Here is a 20,519-nt window from a genome sequence, read left to right on the forward strand (position 1 = left end):
GCACAGCATAATCCTGGAATGCAGAAGCCTTATGGCTGAGTCTCAAAATAAAACCCATATAGGAAAGGAAAAGATAGGAGGATAAAGGAACCTGAGGTCAACAGCATTTGATTCAAATTCACATAAGTTGGTGACCCAACTTCTGAGCATTTCTGATGCCACTAACAAACTTGCTGGAGCTTATGATAAAATCTCCTTTGCTATTTTCCATCACAATATGGGGATCAGAGCAGATAATTTATTGAAAGGTCTTTAGAAAGCGTTGTTGAAGTATGTTCTAAGTATGCCACTCCTAGGAATAATTCACATGGTCAGTATTGGGGACTAGGACTACAGCTTTGTGGTAGAGTGTTTATCTAATGCACAACTGTCCCCAAGGTTTATTCCTAGAATACTATTCTAAAAAAGTTTGTTTTCATGGTTAACTATATTTACAGACTAATGTATTTTCTTTAGGAAAATGGAATTTTAAATACCATTCTTCTCATAAAAGCTTCTGCTGTTTGAAGAAAAGTTAAAACACACACACACACACACACACGCACACCATTGTAGAGTCTAAGAAATGTATAGGAATTTGCCTTTGCTTATGTTTCCTACTTCATCCTAGACTATTGTTCATTGGAATTGCACTGTGTAGATTCACCACGTAGACCTCACCACGTAGACCCCACTACATAGACCTCACCATGTACACCTCACCATGTAGACCTCACCATGTAGACCTCACCATGTAGACCTCTCCATGTAGACCTCACCATGTACACCTCACCATGTAGACCTCACCATGTAGACCTCACCACATACACCTCACCATGTATATACCCCACCATGTGGTCCTCATAATACTGATATTTTTTTACAATATTGGAAACTTCCTTTTTTTCCAGGCTTAAGATTTGCTTTTTATTCTGCTTGATGCTACACTTTTTAAAATACTTGTTTTGGTTTTGATTTTTTTTTTTGAGAAACTCTGGCTGGTTACTATGTAGCCAGTAGTGATGTTTGTATTACACCTCCCCAAATTCTGGGATTGTAGGCATGTGCTACCAAACTCAGTTCTTATGAAATGCTGCCCTTAAATCTAGCCTCTAATTAAATTGATACCTCTTAGTGTTCATTCTTGTGGTATCCTATTTTTTTCTGAATAGTACATTACACTTTACTTTCTAAACATTTATATCTTCATTTTTATAAACCCTGTCTTCCAGTTACCTTAGAAACTCCATGAAATCAGAACCTAGGTACTTTGTTGATGTTCCTTTGAGCAAAGCATGATGCAGTTCCTCGAGCACAGTGGGGACTAGATAGGTATTTGTTGCCTGAGTGCTGTCTGTAGTTGTGAAGCATCTGAAAACAGAAAGAAAGAATCCTGTTGAAATTTCTTAAAACCAAGGTTTCTCTTTTCTAACAACAATAACTTTTGTGAGTGTTTCATACTCACTAATATGCTACAGAGCTCCAATTTCTAAAAACACTGTCTTCTATTGTTTAGGTTATTTGTAGTTTAATAACTAAACTCTAAAAGCCAGAGCTTGGAGCTTTATGAGCATTGGACTAGTCTAAGTGTAAAGTGAGGTTCAAATGAGTTAAGGGAATGGTGACATTTGAGTCTATAACCCCAATCAGAAGACACTACATTGCGTGTTTGTTTCCCTTTCTATTTGTTATGACGAGGAGTTAAGGAATATTTCATGAATGCCATGAACATGGATATTTGTATGATACTAAAAAACTTGTACAAACTCCTTTATATACAGAAATTACTTAATCATTGTTCATTAACTAATACAGTTTTGGCTTTTAACTTATAGATATTCTTAAGTTAGATAATGAAACTCAAAAGTATTGTTATAAGAATTAGATATTACCCCAGGGCTGGTTCTGAAGTTCACATAAAAATAGACAAAAAGCCCATTAAATGGTCGTGGTTTTAGTCATGTCTCCATTTATACTTGAAATGTATGTTTTAACAAACGTACAAAATTCCATATAAATGGGTGTCATTTTGAAAAAAAAAAAAATCTCCAAAGGACTTAAAACTTGGCTTCTGCATTACTTTTCTCTCAGAATTTTGCTATTAACATTCTAAACAAGATCAGCCAGAAACCAATGCGATGTATCCAGGAATATTTCAAATTCCCACATACATTTGGGATCAAATCTTAAAACCATGATCTCCAGCTAGAGAGCAGAGTGACATGAATAAAGTACTGAATGCAACTCTTAGACTGGGCAGGTGTAAAGACAGCTATTATTTGCTTAACTGGCTGGAAGCCTGTTTCAAATGTAGAATTCCTTTAAAAGCCACAAGTCCCTCACACGCAAGAATAACTACATATGAGGATGACTTACTAACAAAGAATGAGGGAAATGTCAATGGCTTAACTTGCCACTTCTCTTGCCTTCTACAATTCCCAACGTCATTCAGAGCCTATGAATTTCAAATGAAAACTCAACATAAAGTATTATATATTACATATGTGCCTTGCCCAGTGCCATCTACACTTAGTTCCCAGTTACCACCCTGGCTCTGCCCTTTCTCCTCCTTGCCACACACGCCTCTCAGACCCACTGATTATCAACAACCAGACAATGAACAAAGGTGGCTTTTATCATGAGAGGTTTATGTTCCCTAGTCATTTTAAGATTGCTCTACTGCAACTGTAACACTGTAACACAAAGAATAAAATCTCTCTTCATGGATAATTCATCACAGAACCTAGAGAACACATCTTGTCCTTAGCACAGGGATAACCTGGAAACAAGAACTCCTCACTGAGCCAAGAACATCTGTGCCCTCAGTGATGGGCGGGCCCGTGGAGATGCAGAGCCTCCTTTCCTTAGGTGGGTAAGTATTGGAGACCCAGAGAAGCAAGTATCTGTGAAAGAAAAGATGTGCCTCATGACAGCAGGAGTGAGCACAGACAGGAAATCCTCAGAGGGTCCCTGTTGGTATAATGTTCTTTTGGAATGTATACACTTTACCCTTGTTCATTCAAATGCTGATTTCTCTGCCACTCTATCTGGTTTCAATACGGACATTGCATTGTAATGTTTATTCTAAGCATCACCTGTCTCAAGTTTGTGTAAACATGCCACCATTTGTTCTCTAAATAATCAATTAAAACAACCAGCCACAATGTTGAGCAATGGAGAGGATAGGGTGGGACATCCTGGTTCAGAGTGGGAGGAGAGGAAGGAAGAAGGAGGAGAGAAAGGAGTTCAAGGGAGAGAGGAGGAGCAGGAGGGAGGAAGGAGTAGGAGGGAGAAGAAGAGCAGAAGCTGGGAGAGCAGAGGAGCTGGGAGAGAGGTCTTGGAATGAGGTGGAGAAATGAACCAGACTTAAGATATCACTAAAAGCAAGTATAATGTGTAAAATCTGAATGGTAGGAAACTATGCAGGCTTGGAGGTTTAGGATGGAGTAGCTATTGCCCAGCATTGTGTTCTAGGTTAACTAAATAAATCCTAGTCTCTGTGTGGTGATTTGGTTTACAGCTGTTTAGCATTAACTGCAGCTTTAATAAAAGATATTTCAATAGTAAATATTAAACGCCTAATACAACAGGTCCCCCTGAACAGTACTGAAACTCTGAAGGCATAATTTCTGGGTCCAAAAGAACGCTATGGAGAAAAAACATCTACCTGCCTCATTGCAATAACTCCCTGTGAGACCAGAAGCATCTACAGATCAGGGCTAGGATTCCTCACAAACAGAGAGACAATGAACAGAATGCTTACACAATTGCGTAGCTACACACAGACTCAATAGCTTAATAATAAACTCACCACCTGGAAGAGGTTGTATTGAATTGAAAGCCTTCCTAAACTGGAAAGCTGTGTAAAGTTGGCTTTCTGTAATAAAGGCCTAGGATCCAAGGCAGCCATATCATAGCATTAAAAAAACAACTCTGCACCAACTTCCCAGGGTCTTTTTCACAGCTTCTTCACCTATCAATCTTCAAGAACTTTCTGAAGGTCAGTAGTACTTGAACAACTGAGCCCACTGCCACAGGATGTGTGGCCGCTAGAGACTGAGATGTCCTTCTCCAGAATCAGCTTATGCACATACCACACTTTAATTTTGTAATTTAACTGCTTTAAACCTCGGTGCCTTCATTTGGTAAGTATACTGTTTTTAAAACATGGCCTAAGATCATTGAAGTAGTGTGTCTACCATAATGGCATTAGAGAGTTTTACTTAGATAGACAGACTATATTAGATATAATTCAGCAGATTGTATCGTCTCTTGACCATGTGAAAAACCATGTAACTCATCCAAATTTACTCTAGTAATTAGTAAGTCACTATCCTGAAAAGTGAGAAGTTTTATCAAAACTATTATATTACCACTAGTTATGTCAAAACATACTTATAGAGTGCCTAAATTGTGTTGGGCTTTATTTTAAAGTTATAGAGTTAGTGAGCGAAAAAAGAACAAATAAAATATATTCCGTCTGGGCCCTTACATTCTAGTATGGGATTCAGCCAATAAACAAAGACATAGACATAATATTTGCTTTGAAAGGCAAGATAAGATGTGAGGGGGTGGAAGGCTGTTAATTTAAACAATTTTAGAGTCAATAGGGCATCTCTGAGGGAGTGATGTAAGGACAACAGAGAAAGCATGGGACACTGAGGAACACTGAGTACTGAGGAGACATAAAGGAAAACTCCCAGGCAGCGGCTACAGAAAGTGCAGAGGTGCTGAGTCAGGAAGGAACGGGTGTGTTCCAACATGAGCGAGAAGTCTAAGTGGCTGATGAAAACGAACAGAGAAAGACTCATAAACCTTGAGATTGGAGGCACTTGCAGGAGTCAGACCAGCTCATGGTGAAAACACTTAATTTAGGGGCTGATTTTGCTATGTTTTTATTTTTCTTTGTGATAGAATCTCTGGAGAGAAATTTCAAATATGCAATGTTGATGCTTCAACTGGTGACTTACCCAAGAAGACAGTTGGAATGAGAAATTACACAGACCAGGTCAACGTGTGGATCTTCCTAAAGACAATACCCGATGAACGTAGTGAACTCTCTGTTACGGGCAACACTACCCCCTGGCTTGCATCAGGACATGTAAGGGTACACAAAGTGAGTGGACATGAGCGTGTACACCTTCTTTTCTCTGTTCCTCCCTGTAAATGTGACCAGCTGCTTCAGGCTCCTGCCACCTTGACTTTCCAAGAGTGACAGACTGCAACCCAGCTTTGTGGGATAAAAATTAACCTTTTGTCCCTTAAGTTGCTTTTTATCTGGGTATTTTATCACAGCAACAGGGAAAAAGGCAGAACAGCGCTGATAGAGTCTTGTCTGAGATAAAATGAATAAGACACAGGGGTTCTAACAAACTCCAGGTCAGGAGAAAAATGAATTGTTACATAAGTGCTCCACTTCAGATGCAGTATAACAGAAGGGCAAGGGTGACTGTGTGCAGGCTTGAGAATGGAGAAGCAGAACTGAAGAAGGACCTGTCTAATGTTTCTTCACAGGGAAGCTGCTAGGCTGTGCACTCTTAGGAAGAATGTGTCAGTCATGGGATGTAAATCAAAGAAGTAGGTTAGAAGAGTAACTTGGAGCACAAAGCTTGAGGCTTAGTTTGGGACTTAATATCGAAAGTCAAGAAATAAAGGTCACTAGAAAGGTACAAAAAACCATTCCAAGCAGAGTAAGGTAGGCAGGCTGACATAAATGAGGGGGTAACATCATCTTTAACAAATGGATGGTTTCAGAGCTAAAAGGAAAAGACAGTTGAAAATTATGTCTGACTTCACTTTAGTTCTAGGTACACTGAAAAACAAATCAATGTGAAACTAAGTCTCCCTTGACAAACTCCAGCCACAGACCATAGTCGGATGGTTTTAGTGTGGGAAAGTCACACTCACCATGCTGGGAGGGGAAAACCAACAACCTCAAAAAGCCAACACTGACACTATCTGAAGGAATGTGCTTAACGCCAGATTTCACAGAAATTCTACATATAAAATGGTGCAGAACATTTTAATTTAAAGTAAAAACTCTCAATACATGCAAAAAGCCACAAGTAGACACAGTCAGCGAGAGCACAACTATGGAGCCAGACTTGCAAAGCAGGGTGAGATCATCTGAGACCATCATGAACAGCGCTGTTATTGAGCTTAAAAATAAAGAGGAAAATACGACAGATCGAACGCATTTTCAAAATAGCCAATCAAACCTTTCCTTATAAATACAACAATGGAAATAAAAAATTCCATGAATAGCTGCACAAGATGTTTAGACAAAGTCATTTCGAGAGAAAGCTGAATATCAAATGGAAAATAAATCTGAAGAAATAGCTAGAGTTCAATGCAGGGACAAACAATGATGGGAAGTTTGAAGAACAAAATACTTAATGTAGAGTTAATGACATGGAAGACAATAGTTAGATACAATGAGCTACAAGGGAGGAGACAGAGTGGATAACATGAAAAAATTTTCTTTCCCAGGAGAAGTTTAAACCCAACTCTCAGTTCTAGGAACATATGTGTATTCACAGCTGCATTTCATTAAAAAGTACCAGAGAAAATTAACATACAAAAAGTGATTAGTTTATTCAGTTCATGCACTCCGAGTTCCAGCTACACCCATGCTAAGGGTCTTTGGTAAAAGACATTGTTGAGAGAGTGCATTCTGATACACATAACAAGAGCAGTGAAAAGACCGTGAGCCCCATAATTCCCTAAAGGGCACATCTCCACTGACCTAAGGATTCTCATTATGCTCTGCTTCTCATGGTCCTCAGCAGGTCCCAGCTTCTTGAGAACTAAAGATTTGGTTGAGGGATGTTACCAGTATTCAAATCATAGCAAACTGTGAATATCAAGAAGAATAGTGTACAAAAACAAAAACATCTGGGGCTGAGGAGGTGACTTAGTCAGTCATAGAGACTCAGGTTTGACTATCAATACCGTGTGAAAAAGCTGGTCATGATTGCATGCACACATAATTCCGGTGCTGGGGAAACAGCAAGAAGAGAATTTATGAAGCTTTATAGGCAGCCAGCTTATCCAAAATGAACAGTTCAAATCCCAGACTTGCCAAAAAAAATCAATGAAACATTTCTAACAATGTTCTGCTACATTTGTAGATCAGTGCTTAGCATTGATGTCACAGCTCATGCCTGGTCAATTTGTAATTGCGCCTTGTGTGTTTTGAGGGAGGAGGGAGGAGGTGGCTGAGAGACGTGAATGCAGAGGGGAAGCTGCAGTCAGGATGTATGATGTGAGAGAAGAATAAAAAAAAGCTTTAGGAGAGAGAGAGTGAGAGGATCTGAAAAATTAATGCGGACAGCTGTGAGGAGTCCAAGGTCTACTTGGTCTCCACATGGACGTAGACTTGTGTGGCAAGTGCTTAAACAGCTGAGCCACCTTGGTCCTAAAAATGTTTTTATGTCCAAATGAGAGAAAAAAAGGATGAAATTGTAGAATAAAACTTTCACTTGTCTAAAATGAGCAGAAAAAGAAAACAGTAAAACACGAGTATATAAAACGGCAGAAATTCACATGAATTAGCAATCACAATGTCAAATGCTAGACCTTGTAATTAAACATACAATTTGTGCAGTGCTCTATTGTAGATGAATCTGCAATAAAGGACCTTTGGTTTGAGAATAGAGAATAGTACTAACCTCTTAGCAAAGCATACTGAAGCCAGGAGGGATTCAGTTATAGCTAAAGAACAATGGAAAAGCTAGGGTTTTATTGGATAGAAATATCTGTGTAATCTTTTGTGAAAGAAAGTTCATTTGTTCATTTAGCATTTGAGGGAGTTAGGGAGTTCTGATGCGGAGGACATTTGCAACTTAAGACTAGCTTTAAGTCATAGGTGCTAATTCCTGCCATCAGCTGCTAAGAACAATAGTCTTAAACGTGAGTCTAACTGTGTCATTAACTTCGCCCTACCGAAGTTTGAAGGGCACTAATTGTGAGTTCAGTTTTTTGGTTTTTTTTTTTTTTTTGCCCCTTTTTAGTAGCACTTGTTCTACATTTTAATGGGGCATGGCAGGGATGTCTCGATATTATATATCAACCTGAAATAGTTACTCTTCTGTTGCTGTGATGAAACATCATGACTAAGGCAAGTCACAGATGAAAGACTCTACTTTGGGTTACGGTTCCGAAGGATTAGAGTCCATCATGGTGGAAAGACATGGCAGCAAGCCGCAGGCACGGTGGTCAGACTGGAGCTGACAGCTCTGCTCTTGAAATGCAATCATGAAGCAAAGAGAGCAACTGCAAATGACAGGAGTCTTCAGACTCTTAAAGCCCACCACCAGTGACATACTTTTGCCAACAGGGCCACACCCCTAGTGCCCCGCTCTAAAACAGCACCACCAACTGCAACCAAGCGTTAAAATACATGAAACTGTGGGGGACTTTCCTATTCAACCCAAAGTCTGAATGCAAAAACAGTTACAAGGTTTAAAATATTTAAGTGCATAAACATGTACTATGCAAAAGGAAGTCAAAAAGCTAGTTGAGCACTCTTAATACAGAAAATTCACTTTAAAGTTAAAAACAACAGTGATATTCACAGTCAGGGAAACACAGATGCACCACACATGCACATGTGCAAACACACACACACACACACACACACACACACAACACAACAAACTTAAACTTTCCTCTAGTGAAATGATATATCACACTAAGCAGAAATGCAAAATTGTAGATGCTAGACAATATGCTAATAATGTTATAATTAAAAAAGAACTCTGATTGGGAATTCACTATTAACTAAAAAAAAAATCACTATTAGTGGGTGCACACATACTATCATCTTTGGGAAACAGTGAGCCACACACAGTCATGTTCAAATAAAACTGTATTAGCTCTACACCCTCTTCTTTGACTTGAAACACATATTTATGCAGAATCACATAGAACAGCGATGTTAAGAACAGCATTACTCATTTTAGTAAGTGTTATTAAATGATTGGTGAGATACTTAAAAAGAACTATATGGTTCTGCAGAATGGGTGCTTAAACTGGGAGACATTCTAATTCAAATGCCATCAAGAGGAGCAATGACTTTTAAAGTAATAATGCACAAAACAATATTACAACACTTATGGTGAGGAAGGAGATCTGGTACATATGACCAAGATACACTTATACACTTATGAAATTGTCAAAGAATAGGCAAAATACAATCTAAACTTTTTAAATAAACCACAGTAAAAGCGCAATGTCCTGAACATGTCTCTAAACACTAATATGAGTGACCCTCAAAAATCCATACTTAGAAAAACAAGCAAGTCACAAGAAAAGAAATATTTCTTTTTGTTGTTGTTGTTTTCTGGAATAAATAATATTCATTATATATTCCTTCTTACATGTAGGTAGAGGCTGTATTATTAGACGCCTAATTCATAATAGGATAAAATGAACATTTCAGTTTTCTAATTATAAGAAGAATGCATATTTATGGAGGAATTATAGAATGTACTGAAGAGAATGTGAAAACAATATTCATAAGATTTCTCGGAAGCCATCAATGCTGTGACTTTGCGTTTATGTTTTGATGGCACTATAAAAACAACTGACATTTTTTTTTCTAGCTTGGGGGTGCCTCTCTGATTGCTTATTTCCCAAAATGAAATTACTGGGTCAAAAGATCTGTATATTTTCAAACTATTTATGTGTCTCAAGCCATACATACACCCTTTTTCAAATTCAAAATCTGGTATAGCCCAGGCTAGCCTTGAACTTACCATGTAGTTGAGGGAGGATGACTTTAAGCTTATAACCCTCTGGCTTTCACTTCCTGAGCGCTAGGACTGAAAACATGCAGTATCATGCCTGTATTATTTGGTGTCATTAAACTGGGTTTTCGTGCTTGTTAGCAAGCACGCTACCAACTGAACCAGTTCGCCAAGACCCGGGCTGATGCGAGTCCGTGACTGCAAGCAGAGAAAAAAGGTAGCTGAGCAAAAGTGCTGTTCTCGCCTTCTACTTCCTGACTGCATGCAGTATGACTAGTCACCCCCAGCTCTGGCTGACTGATGTGCTTCCTCACTAAGCGCTCCAGTAACTGAGGTATAGCTCCAGCCAGGAATTTGCTCTTCTTAAAGAAAGGAAATAAATCTTAAAAAAAAAAAAATTCTATGTTTAGAAAGTTTAAAACAATTATTGTATTCTTTTTGATATGCATACTTTTAGAGGAAATGTTAGAAGAGCTAGAGAATGGTCTCTGACTGCAGTGCCATCTGGTCATCGCCTGTGAGAAAAGCACAGGGCAAGATTCAGCGGTGGATTCTGTTCCCTGTTCTGGCTGATAGACTCAGAATGCTCATTTTCTTATTCCCACATACAAACTCTCTATATTCATCTTATACGTGTAATACGTTCTCTTTTTTATTGAAGTTCCTGTATGGTGTGTCTTGTTAATTTTTAGGAGTGGTCTGAGAAAGCCACACTCTCCTGCTAGGCAGGTGCTGCTGAGGCAGGGAAGGCGGGGGATGGGCAAAGCTGGGCGTTACCGAGCACCAGCACAAGGGGAGTCTCTGCGACTTTCTAAATGGTATTGGTCCAGGGACAGGGCATCTGATCACTGATCCTTCAGTATAAGCAGGAGGATAAGAGTGAACGGCACAAATTTGGTGAAGAGGAATTCATAAGCAGCCCCTGAACTCAGGGCAAACAAACACTGCTTGAACTGGGAGAAAAGTGTCGCCAGACGCTCAGGTTCCTGTCCTCTTGCTGGAAGTGTGCTGTGTGTGGAAATTATTATTTTATTTCTGTTCTGCACTACACAACAGGCTACAGTAGCCTATAGGAAAAAAAAAAGAAAGAAAGAAAAGAAAAACATACAAATGTAATTGGAATAAAACATTGAATGCTAACCATCCCAAGTTTTTTGAAACTTCGAGAATTTGTCGATTTAAAAGTAAACTCCATGAGACAATATGCATCTGAAAAAAAAAAAAAGTATGAATTTGGGAAGGTTCCCTTGTAATGCTGATGTACTACTCTACAGAGTTAAAATTAGCAATGAGTATACTCTGGATCTATTAACACATCCTCTAAGAAGCCAACCCTCTTCCAGGAAGACTTAACCTCAGGGTGGTAGAGCCTTTCTGTTTATTCTACAACAGCTATAAAATGGCCCTGATGCTTCCGGCTGTCCTTAAGAGATGCTAGGAAATGATTGCTGAGATACTTAAAAAGAACTTGGTGGTTCTAGGGAATGAAGGACAAGTAGGGTATTGTTATATTTGGTCTTTTTTTTCCCCCCTAATGAACTCTAAATTTTTTTTGATTGGTATCATTCCAAAAATTATAAATGAGGAAAAATATGTGTTGTCTTTCATAAGGCAGCTGAACTTTGTTCAGAACACTTAACAAAACATCCGGTGGGATGTTTGCTGATGGAGCTATGTCAACTCAACTTTTAAATTTTCTTTCTAGAACAGTACAGCAGCTACTGAGTCAAAATGCCAGGAATATTTCTGTATCGCTGAGATCTCCTTCTCCTACTAGCCACAAAACAGTTCTAACCAGCTAATGCTGGAGGCCTGGATGTGTTGTTTACTCAACACAAGCTGAAGGCTAAGGGGTTACACACAATTATGAGAGTCAGGGTTAGGCCCAGAAAATCAACATGAGAGTTTCACAAATGAGAAGTATTTACGTGTGTGTGTGTGTGTGTGTGTGTGTTTGTGTGTGTGTGTGTGTGTATTTAATATTCCCCCATTCAGCAGAACTTAAATGACACACCAAATGGCTAACAAGGGAAAGCACATATGACTTTTACAATTAAGAGCTGAAGCATATAACATTTGGTCTATAGCAGATGAGTTGAGGTTACTATTTGGCCCAGAGACTACTTCTCTCATTTCCTCCTGTCTTGTCCCCTCCAGGGTTGCAACAGCAGGCATCTTGTGGATGGAGAGATTCTGAGGAAAGGACAAAGGTCATGAATGCATGTGTCTACAAAGAGAGGAATTTAAAAGGAGATGACTCAAATAGTTTTTCTGTTCTTTTGATCTTTTAATCAAATTATATATAAAAGTTACATGGTTTCAGGCATTCTAAAAACAGTCTTGATTTATTTTTCTTAATTTAATTCATTTCCGCAAATACTGTTGCATGCTAATCATGAACAACTTGTCAAGGGTAAACTAACCCTTGAAACTTAGAGTAGCACCACATTTAAATAATGTGAAAAACTAAAAACAAATCAGAAAGTGATAATATTTATTCATGGTTATTCTGTAGGATTGGGCCACACTTTGGATATTATATTCATTACTTACATGGGATTTATAATCCATGAGATTAGTTATGAATATGACTCACCACACAAATGTATAACTAGTTTACATGATCATCACTAAGAGAACTATAGTAAAAATTGTGCAGTGGGTTGAATTTGAACTGCTCTGAGTATCAGAAGTTCTAAAGCTGGTGCTGTTTGACGATGCAAAGCTGGAAAGATGTTAGCTTCATAGCAGAGAAGAATGTATGAACAGGGTTTAGAATTTTTAATGTTTTTCAAGATTTGAAGGCAGGAACGATTATGTTTCAGCAGAGTGTAGAGTATAAAATGACTGTCATACACATAACAAGCACCACATATAACTTCAGATGAGAAAAACAGTGCAGAATCTCTAAATAGTACCTCAGTTTCTGGATTAAACAGAACTTTCAACATCAGTGACATGGAAGAATTCAGGAAAAAATTTTAAGGTCCAGATGTCTTCAAATGTTGTGACACCTTCAAATCTTCTTGTGCCAAATTTGCAGTGGCACAAAATTCCTATCATCTGTTTCATTCCTTTAGGTTACACAATCCTAAAAACCATACACCATGAATGTTCAAGAACTGACATGATCTAGCTCTTATCTCTGCCCATCCCCCAAGCTCTGTCTCTTGCTTATTCTGACCCTCTATACAGCCCATACATTCTATCAAGTCTCTTTGTTCAACTGCTATCCCAAATTCCTCCCTCAAGAGGCCTCACGGGTCCTCTCATATCTTTTTCCTGTGTTTTTCTTAATTATCTTATTTTCTAGTTAGTTAATACTTTTAATGAAGAACCTAATGAATTTGTCAAAAATATTTTCCAAAAGGATATTGCTCTGGTCTGTAAGCCAGTATTCTAGAGCATGTGAAAATCCTATATTTTTCTTTTAGCATTCACTAAAGCTGAAATAATCACTAGCCAATTGACTCTGCATTCTTGTTAGAATGAACAATGGGAGTGGAGGAAAGAGAGAAAGAGAGACAGACAAACAGAGAGACAGACAGAGATAGAACAAGGGAGTTTCCCTACCAACACTCCTTCCTTTAAAGCTACCCATGGCTACTTCCAGGTAGCTTAAGTATTGCTGATCCCATTCCAGAGAACATATCTAGTATAATCCTACCTTCATGTCCAGATGTGGTCCCCAATTTTATTCAGAGATAATCAAGTAACTCAAATTGAATCACTAAATGCTCATTCCCAGATTGTTTCTCATGGTCTGTAAGAAATGGCCTTGTTTCACCCAGAATCATAAGGTGAAAAGAAAATGCAGATGAAGGAGTTACAAGAATTTCATTAGCCGTATGCAAGACTGTGGGAGCTCTGCTGGATCTGGTTGAAGTCGCTCATCTCTGGATAGACAATTTATTTGCATCTGGGTCTATGATGACAGACTCTGTTTTCTCAGCAGGGTTTTGAAAGCTTCTCCTTTCTGGGTGATCTCAGAACTTGCAAGGAGCACCACATAGCCATCAGGGCAGATTGCAGGCCAGACTCTTTCCTGACAAGCATCTGGGCCTTGCTGGGCTTGTTTGGCTCCAAGTCGTCCAGGCATGGGCCTTGGCCCACACCTCTGTGTTACTCAACGTAGCAGCTTGACCAAGAGCTGTAACACTTAGGTATCGCCATAGGCTTTGGAATGCCACATCGACCTCATGCTAAAAGAGCTAACCTGTAACATTATGTGGAAAACTTTTTTCACACTCAGGCTTAGCACACTGAGGCCTCACCCTAAAGCACTCTAGCTGCCCCTGTGAGAAACTGAACCCCGTTCTCTGTCTGGAAGCCGGCTTCCAGGACCCCAGCTGAAATCCAGGCCCCCGTCAAAGAGAAAGACAGAAGGCTTCATTCATCCCAGGGAGAAAAGAATCAGACCCAAACTCAAGTTGAAATGTGGGGGTGGAGGAACGTGGTCAGACTGTAAGAGCAGCAGAGGCAAACACTGGGATATCATTAGGGCCTCTGGTTCAGTCACAGTTGAAGGCTTGGCTCCCTAACAAGTTTTCAGTAACACAAATCAACTACTTTTATTAAACTTGAGTTGGATCCCTGAAAAATACAGAAGGGGTCTGTTTAAACAAACAAAACACTTCTTCTGGATGTAAATTAATAAGCATATGAGAGGCATTCATTGTTTGGTGCATGGCTGAAAATTAATGAAGGAAATGGTAGAAACTGTGAATATTTGTGAAAGCACAGACAAGCTAAGGAAAGAATTTGAGGGAATACAATTTCAAAATGAAATATGAACCTTCTGGCTGACATGGGGGTAGTACAACTTTGATCAACCACAAGTAGATTAATAACCAACAGTTACACAGTAAACAAATATTGGGTAAGATACAGAAGATCTGGGCTTGTTTCGTGGTCCTACTATTCATCTACTGGTAAAGATGTTGCCAAAAAAAGAAAAGAGAAAAGGAAAGAAAGGAAGAGAGAGAGAGAGAGAGAGAGAGAGAGAGAGAAGGAAGGAAGGAAAGAAAGAAAGAAAGAAAGAAAGAAAGAAAGAAAGAAAGAAAGGAAAGAATTCAGAATTTAATTGGGCAGTAAATTAAAAAAGAGTCAATCCAACGATGTAAAATTTCTGTTCTTGTTCCACTTTCTAAGTTTTAATTCCTCTGAACTAACTGTATTATGCTCTGTATTAAAATGATCTAGGACTTGGTTTATTATATTCATGTTTAATATCGTACATATATTAAATATTTAAGTATATACAATAAATGTTCATATACTGAATGTCTAGTTTTGTCTCATGCCTCTGAATTGTTTACAAAATCAAATTAAATTTTCTGAGACTGATACTCCAACCAAGGACCATGCATGGAGATAACCTTAAATCTCTGCACAGATCACACTGCACTGAGCCCATGGCAGTTCAGGATCCAAGTGTATTCCCTAGTAAGGGGAACAGGGACTGTCTCTGACATGAACTCAGTGGCTGGTTCTTTGATCACCTTCACCCGTGAGGGGGGAAGCAGCCTTACCAGGCCACAGAGGAACACAATGCAGCTAATCCTGATGAGACCTGATAGGCTTGAGTTAGATGGAAGGACCTCCGCTATCAATGGACTGGGGGTAGGGGCATGGGAGGAGATGAGGGAGGGAGGGTGAGATTGGGAGGAAATGAGGGAGGAGGCTACAGCTGGGATACAAAGTGAATAAACTGTAATTAATATAAAAAATAAAAATTAAATTTAGTAAATGTGTACTTATTAGAGAAATTTAGCCATCAACATTTTAAATTCTATTATTTGCTATGTTGATGCATCTAAAAATGACTAGTAGATTCAATGATAGAATGTGCCAGAATCTGCATTCTTACTTAAAAGGCTGAAATTAAGCTAAGGTTTAAAGCTTTACTCAAATGAATGATCTGAATATCTAGATCCGATGTAGTGACAAAAGTTATTAGATACAATGATAGAATATATATCAAGAGCTAATATTAAGCTGAAAGGATAAAATAAACTTATGATCTAAAATTTTGTCCAATTTAATAAACTGAGTATTAATACAGATTGAAATTACAAGGGATTATTCTGCTCATAAAGAGGTATTTCTATCCCAAAGATGAACTGAAAATATACTGTAATAAATATGTTTTTATTAATTACTCTGAAGGTAAAATAGAACACTGTGTCTAAGAATTCCTCAAACTCAAGGAGCTAATAACCATGTTACTGCAGAGTCTACCTGATAGCGTGTCTGCAAGCTTGTTTGAATGAATGCATCCTCAATTTACCAGGAGTGTGTTTTCATGGAACATGGGGCAAGCTACGGAGCTTCTAACATTTTCGTTATGATTTTGGAACTGAGTAATGTATCACCATTGGCACATTTGAGAATTTATTTCTTTCATTCACACAGAAGCAAAGAAAGTGGGTTCTGGAGGACTGGAGAAACTTAACAGGAATAGCAGCTGTATGTTCTACAACAAGGTGACAATATTTTGTTAAGCTTTTCTTTGGTGGCTTTAATGTATCATTTCAGTGATTAGTCTATAGAACTTGATGCTGAAAAATTGTGATGCCTACACAATCTGGGGAAGTGTTCTGTTTTTTTTTTTATTTTCTTCTGATTTTCACACTTCAGAAACGATGGTGTTAGTCTCTGGAAGTTCATGGGCTCCATATGTGTGTACTGGTGTCCAAGTACGAACACCTTTCATTCACTTAAAATCCAAAGCCATCTTCTTTCAAGTTGCCATCCACATTGCCAAGCCAGGAACTTGTAAGATTCATTTTCCTATGAAGATTTTTCTTCCCCAGCTAGTACATTCTTTCACAAGACAGGATGACATAATTTTGGGCATGCTATTTATGAGAGTGTGAGGGGATATATGGGGGAATTTCACATGTTTTTCAAACACTATATTTCACATAATTTGGGTCACAGTTTGTATTTAGCAATACAGTGTGTGTGTGTGTGTGTGTGTGTGTGTGTGTGTGTGTGTGTAAGTGTGTTTTCTTTGAAACTGTTCTAACTATTGCTGTCATTGGTATAATTGAAGTTAGCCAGAGAAAATTGGTGGCAAAAATGGACAATAAAAAGAATTTGTTCCATTTGTTTCTTTCAATACAATTTCAAACAAATATGTAATTTTGTTCAGAAAACTATGAGAGGAAAAATAACTATGCTTTAAAAACAGAGAATTTTTCAATGAGGAATCTGAGCAAACCTGCTCTGAACAAATAGGATCATTTTAAAGATTTTATATCAGTCAGTGTATTCATGAACTTAACATACTGAAGGAAACAAAATGAACTGTAGATTTCTTGGTAAGATTAGGCTTGCCCACAAGCAACTGAGGAATGACATTGGGTCTTAAATCTACCACCCACCTGCTTCACTTTGAAATGGGCATTTCCAATGTCAATCAATTCCAATATTACTAAAATTGTTTAGGGGTGAAAATTTTAAATATATTGGTTTCTGGTTTCAAATAAACAACTATATATCATTATATAATATTATAGTATAATACAATAGAATATAATATAGTATTTTTTCCTCTTTTTATTATTATTATTATTATTAATTATACTTTATTCATTTTGTATCCCCCCATAAGCCCCTCCCTCCTCTCCTCCCGATCCCACCCTACCATGGGCAGGTGAAGTAATGATTTTTAAAAATGGTCTTAAAGCATTTCTTGTCAGCATAATAATTAAATAAAGTTGTAAACAAATAGGCTGGAATTTTGGCTAATTGCTGAAATTACCTTGTTCCTGCTCTTCTTTGGATGTTAAAGTGTGTCATTTCTTAAGACAACACATTTTCATTATGCATTAATTATATGTGTGTGGAGAAGGCAAGTATTTACTGTAAGAACTATACCTATTCACTCTTTAAGGCCCAAATAAAGCATTATCTTAAAAAAAAAAACAAAAAACAAGAGAGCCCTAAAATATTCCTTCAAGATAAAGAATAATTATTCCTTTTGAATGGCACTATAGAGTATGAATGCCTACTTTCATATTAATCACACGCTATTATAATTGTTTTTCTGTATCTTTCTTACCATCTACATTGAGAATTCCAAATGGGAGAACAATTTCTTGTCCAGTTATATTTCTGGAAACTAAATGGTAACTAGAAGATGTATCTGGTGCTACTCAGCAACACTTGATACAATGTGCAAAGACCATTGTACAGTTCAAGAAAAAGGGCAAGAAGCCCTCCCTTTAAGTAAGCCTCAACCCAATTGGAAAGCAGGGCTTAACCCCATGCCACACAATGCTGCTACTGCACCGTAGGCACGTCTTGCCTGACAGGTCATTTGCAGGATTCACAGATGAGTAAGACTGCAAATGATTTTTCCACATCAGTAGTTTACCTTCTGGCACCATGAAGACTAGCAAATAGGGAGAATGATTCTAACTCTGCTCGAGTTTAATTTCTCTGTGTCTTATGACAAAAAAAAAAATCAGTGTTTTCAGCAAGCATATCAAGTGCAAGTAGGCAACCGAGACCAGTGAGAATAGCATTTCTTGTTTAGGGGATTTCTGGAAAATCAGGGCATCTCACAATACATGTTTTTTCAGAGAAGTAAGTACTACTCATCCATGAAGGTCACTTCTCTTCAAACTTTTATATTATAACTTATTAAGATTGTGAAATAGTAGGTTTCATGCTTTTTAAATATGTCCTTAGTTTCAGCTGACCAACCGTCTCCGTGCTTCTCTCCTCTATCACCATCTTTTCCTTGGTCAGCTGATTTTCTTCTCAGCATTCTATCCTGATACACATTTTACTAATTCCTCTACATTCAAGTGCCTGCTGGGCCCTATTTATGTTTCTGGCTTTTATTGTCACTCAGAATTAAACACACTACTCTAAAATTTGTTGTAAAGGGCAAAATATAAGGGAGAATTTATGGCAACTGTCTTTCTGGGCCTAGGTTGTCAGTATTTTCCAGAACTATCTATTTCATTCTGCTACAAATTTCATAATCTTATTTTGCTTTACCTCTGACTAAAATTACTTTATGTATATGTACCAATATTTATCAGTTGATGGACATATACACTAATTTCATTTCCTTGCTTTCATGAATAAAGTCACAATGACTATGGAAGTGCTGATTCCATATTCCAAGTGTGTGTGTGCATGTGTGTGTGTATGTATGTGTATACATATATATTAGGGTATACTGTTCTTGAAGTATAACTGGAGGGTGGCATTTCTGTGTCATGTAGTAGGTCTATTTTTAGCTCTGAAGAAACCTCTGCACTGACTTCCATAATGGCTGCAGCAGTTTACAATCCTACAAAGAGTGAATAAGGGTTATCCCTTTCTCCACATCCTGCTGAGTAACACTTCTATTCTCTCTCTCTCTCTCTCTATTTATATATATATATATATATATATATATATATATATATGATATATGTGTGTGTGTGTCTGTGTGTGTGTGTTTGTACATATATTCCATTCTGACTGAAATTAGATGAAATCTCCAAATAATTCTAATTTGTATTTCCCCAATAGCTAAGGATTTTGAACACTTTAAAAAATATTAGGCAATTGTGTTTCCTTAGAGAAGTCTTTGTTCAGTTCAGTTGACCATTTTAAACGTTTTTGTTTGTTTCCTTGCTTGTTTGCTTGATGTATGGCTTTTTAAGCTCTTTGTATATTCTAGACACTAATCTTTTGTCAAATATGTATCTACCAAAGATTGCCTCCACTGCATATACTGTCTTTTCACTCAGTTAATAGTTTTATTTCCAATACAGGCCCTTCTAAATTTCATGAAGTTCCATTTGATGAATGCTGGTCCCATTTCCTGGGTGACCAGAGTCCTCTTCAGAAAATCCCCTTTAAGTATACTATCTGCTAGTAGATTCAAATTTTAAGCCTAACATTACAGTCTTTGATATATTTGTTAAAGATTTTTGTGCAGAGTGAGAGATAAGAATAACGTTTCATTCTTCTTCATATACATATCCAGGTTTCTCCGAACTGTTGGTGAGGAGGCTAACTTTTCTCCAATGTGTAATTTTTATTAAAAATGTGCTAATTTATTTAAATGTACTTTTTATTAAAAAAAACTCAGATAACTTCAGTTGAATCAACATGTATATTTGTGCCAGTACCATGCTGATTTTATTGCTATGGTTCTATATTATTTAAAAAAATAAAAATAAAAAATAAAGTATAGTGATGACTCCAACAGTTTATTATTATTAATTATTATTATTGTTGTTGTTACTGCTGTTATTGTTGTTACTCTTATCATTATTTCTTTGATATTCTTTTGTGTTTCTCTATGAATTTTCAGAATGTTTTTCCTGTTTCTTTGAGAATTGAGGTAGAATGTTGATTGGGATTGCTCTGAATTTGTAGGCTGCTTTTGATACTATGGATAGTTTCACAATATTAGTTCTACACATCTATGACAATAGGGGGTTTTTCCATTTTGTAATGTCTTCAATTTCTTTCTTCAGTGTTTGAGGATTAAAGCTTCTTTTGTGAGCAGGATCTCAATCTGTAGTCTGTGCTGGCATCTAACTTCCAGTCCTTATGCCTTAGCCTCTTGGAGATTAAAGGTGTTCACCAACATACCTTATTAGACTATGAGGTAATAGTCTGTTAAAGTTATTTTTATAAAACTGTGTTTTCTCAGTCTCTCTTAACCCAGCTACCACACAAATAATTAAGACCATTTTATATTATTTTAACAATAAGCTTCATAGCACAAGAACTGAGTAGTTTTAACTATATTCTGGTTTTTATTGGGGGGAA

Source organism: Psammomys obesus, unplaced genomic scaffold, assembly GCF_907164565.1.
Source record: "Psammomys obesus unplaced genomic scaffold, mPsaObe1.curated_primary_1811, whole genome shotgun sequence".
In the NCBI taxonomy this organism is placed as follows: Eukaryota; Metazoa; Chordata; class Mammalia; order Rodentia; family Muridae; genus Psammomys; species Psammomys obesus.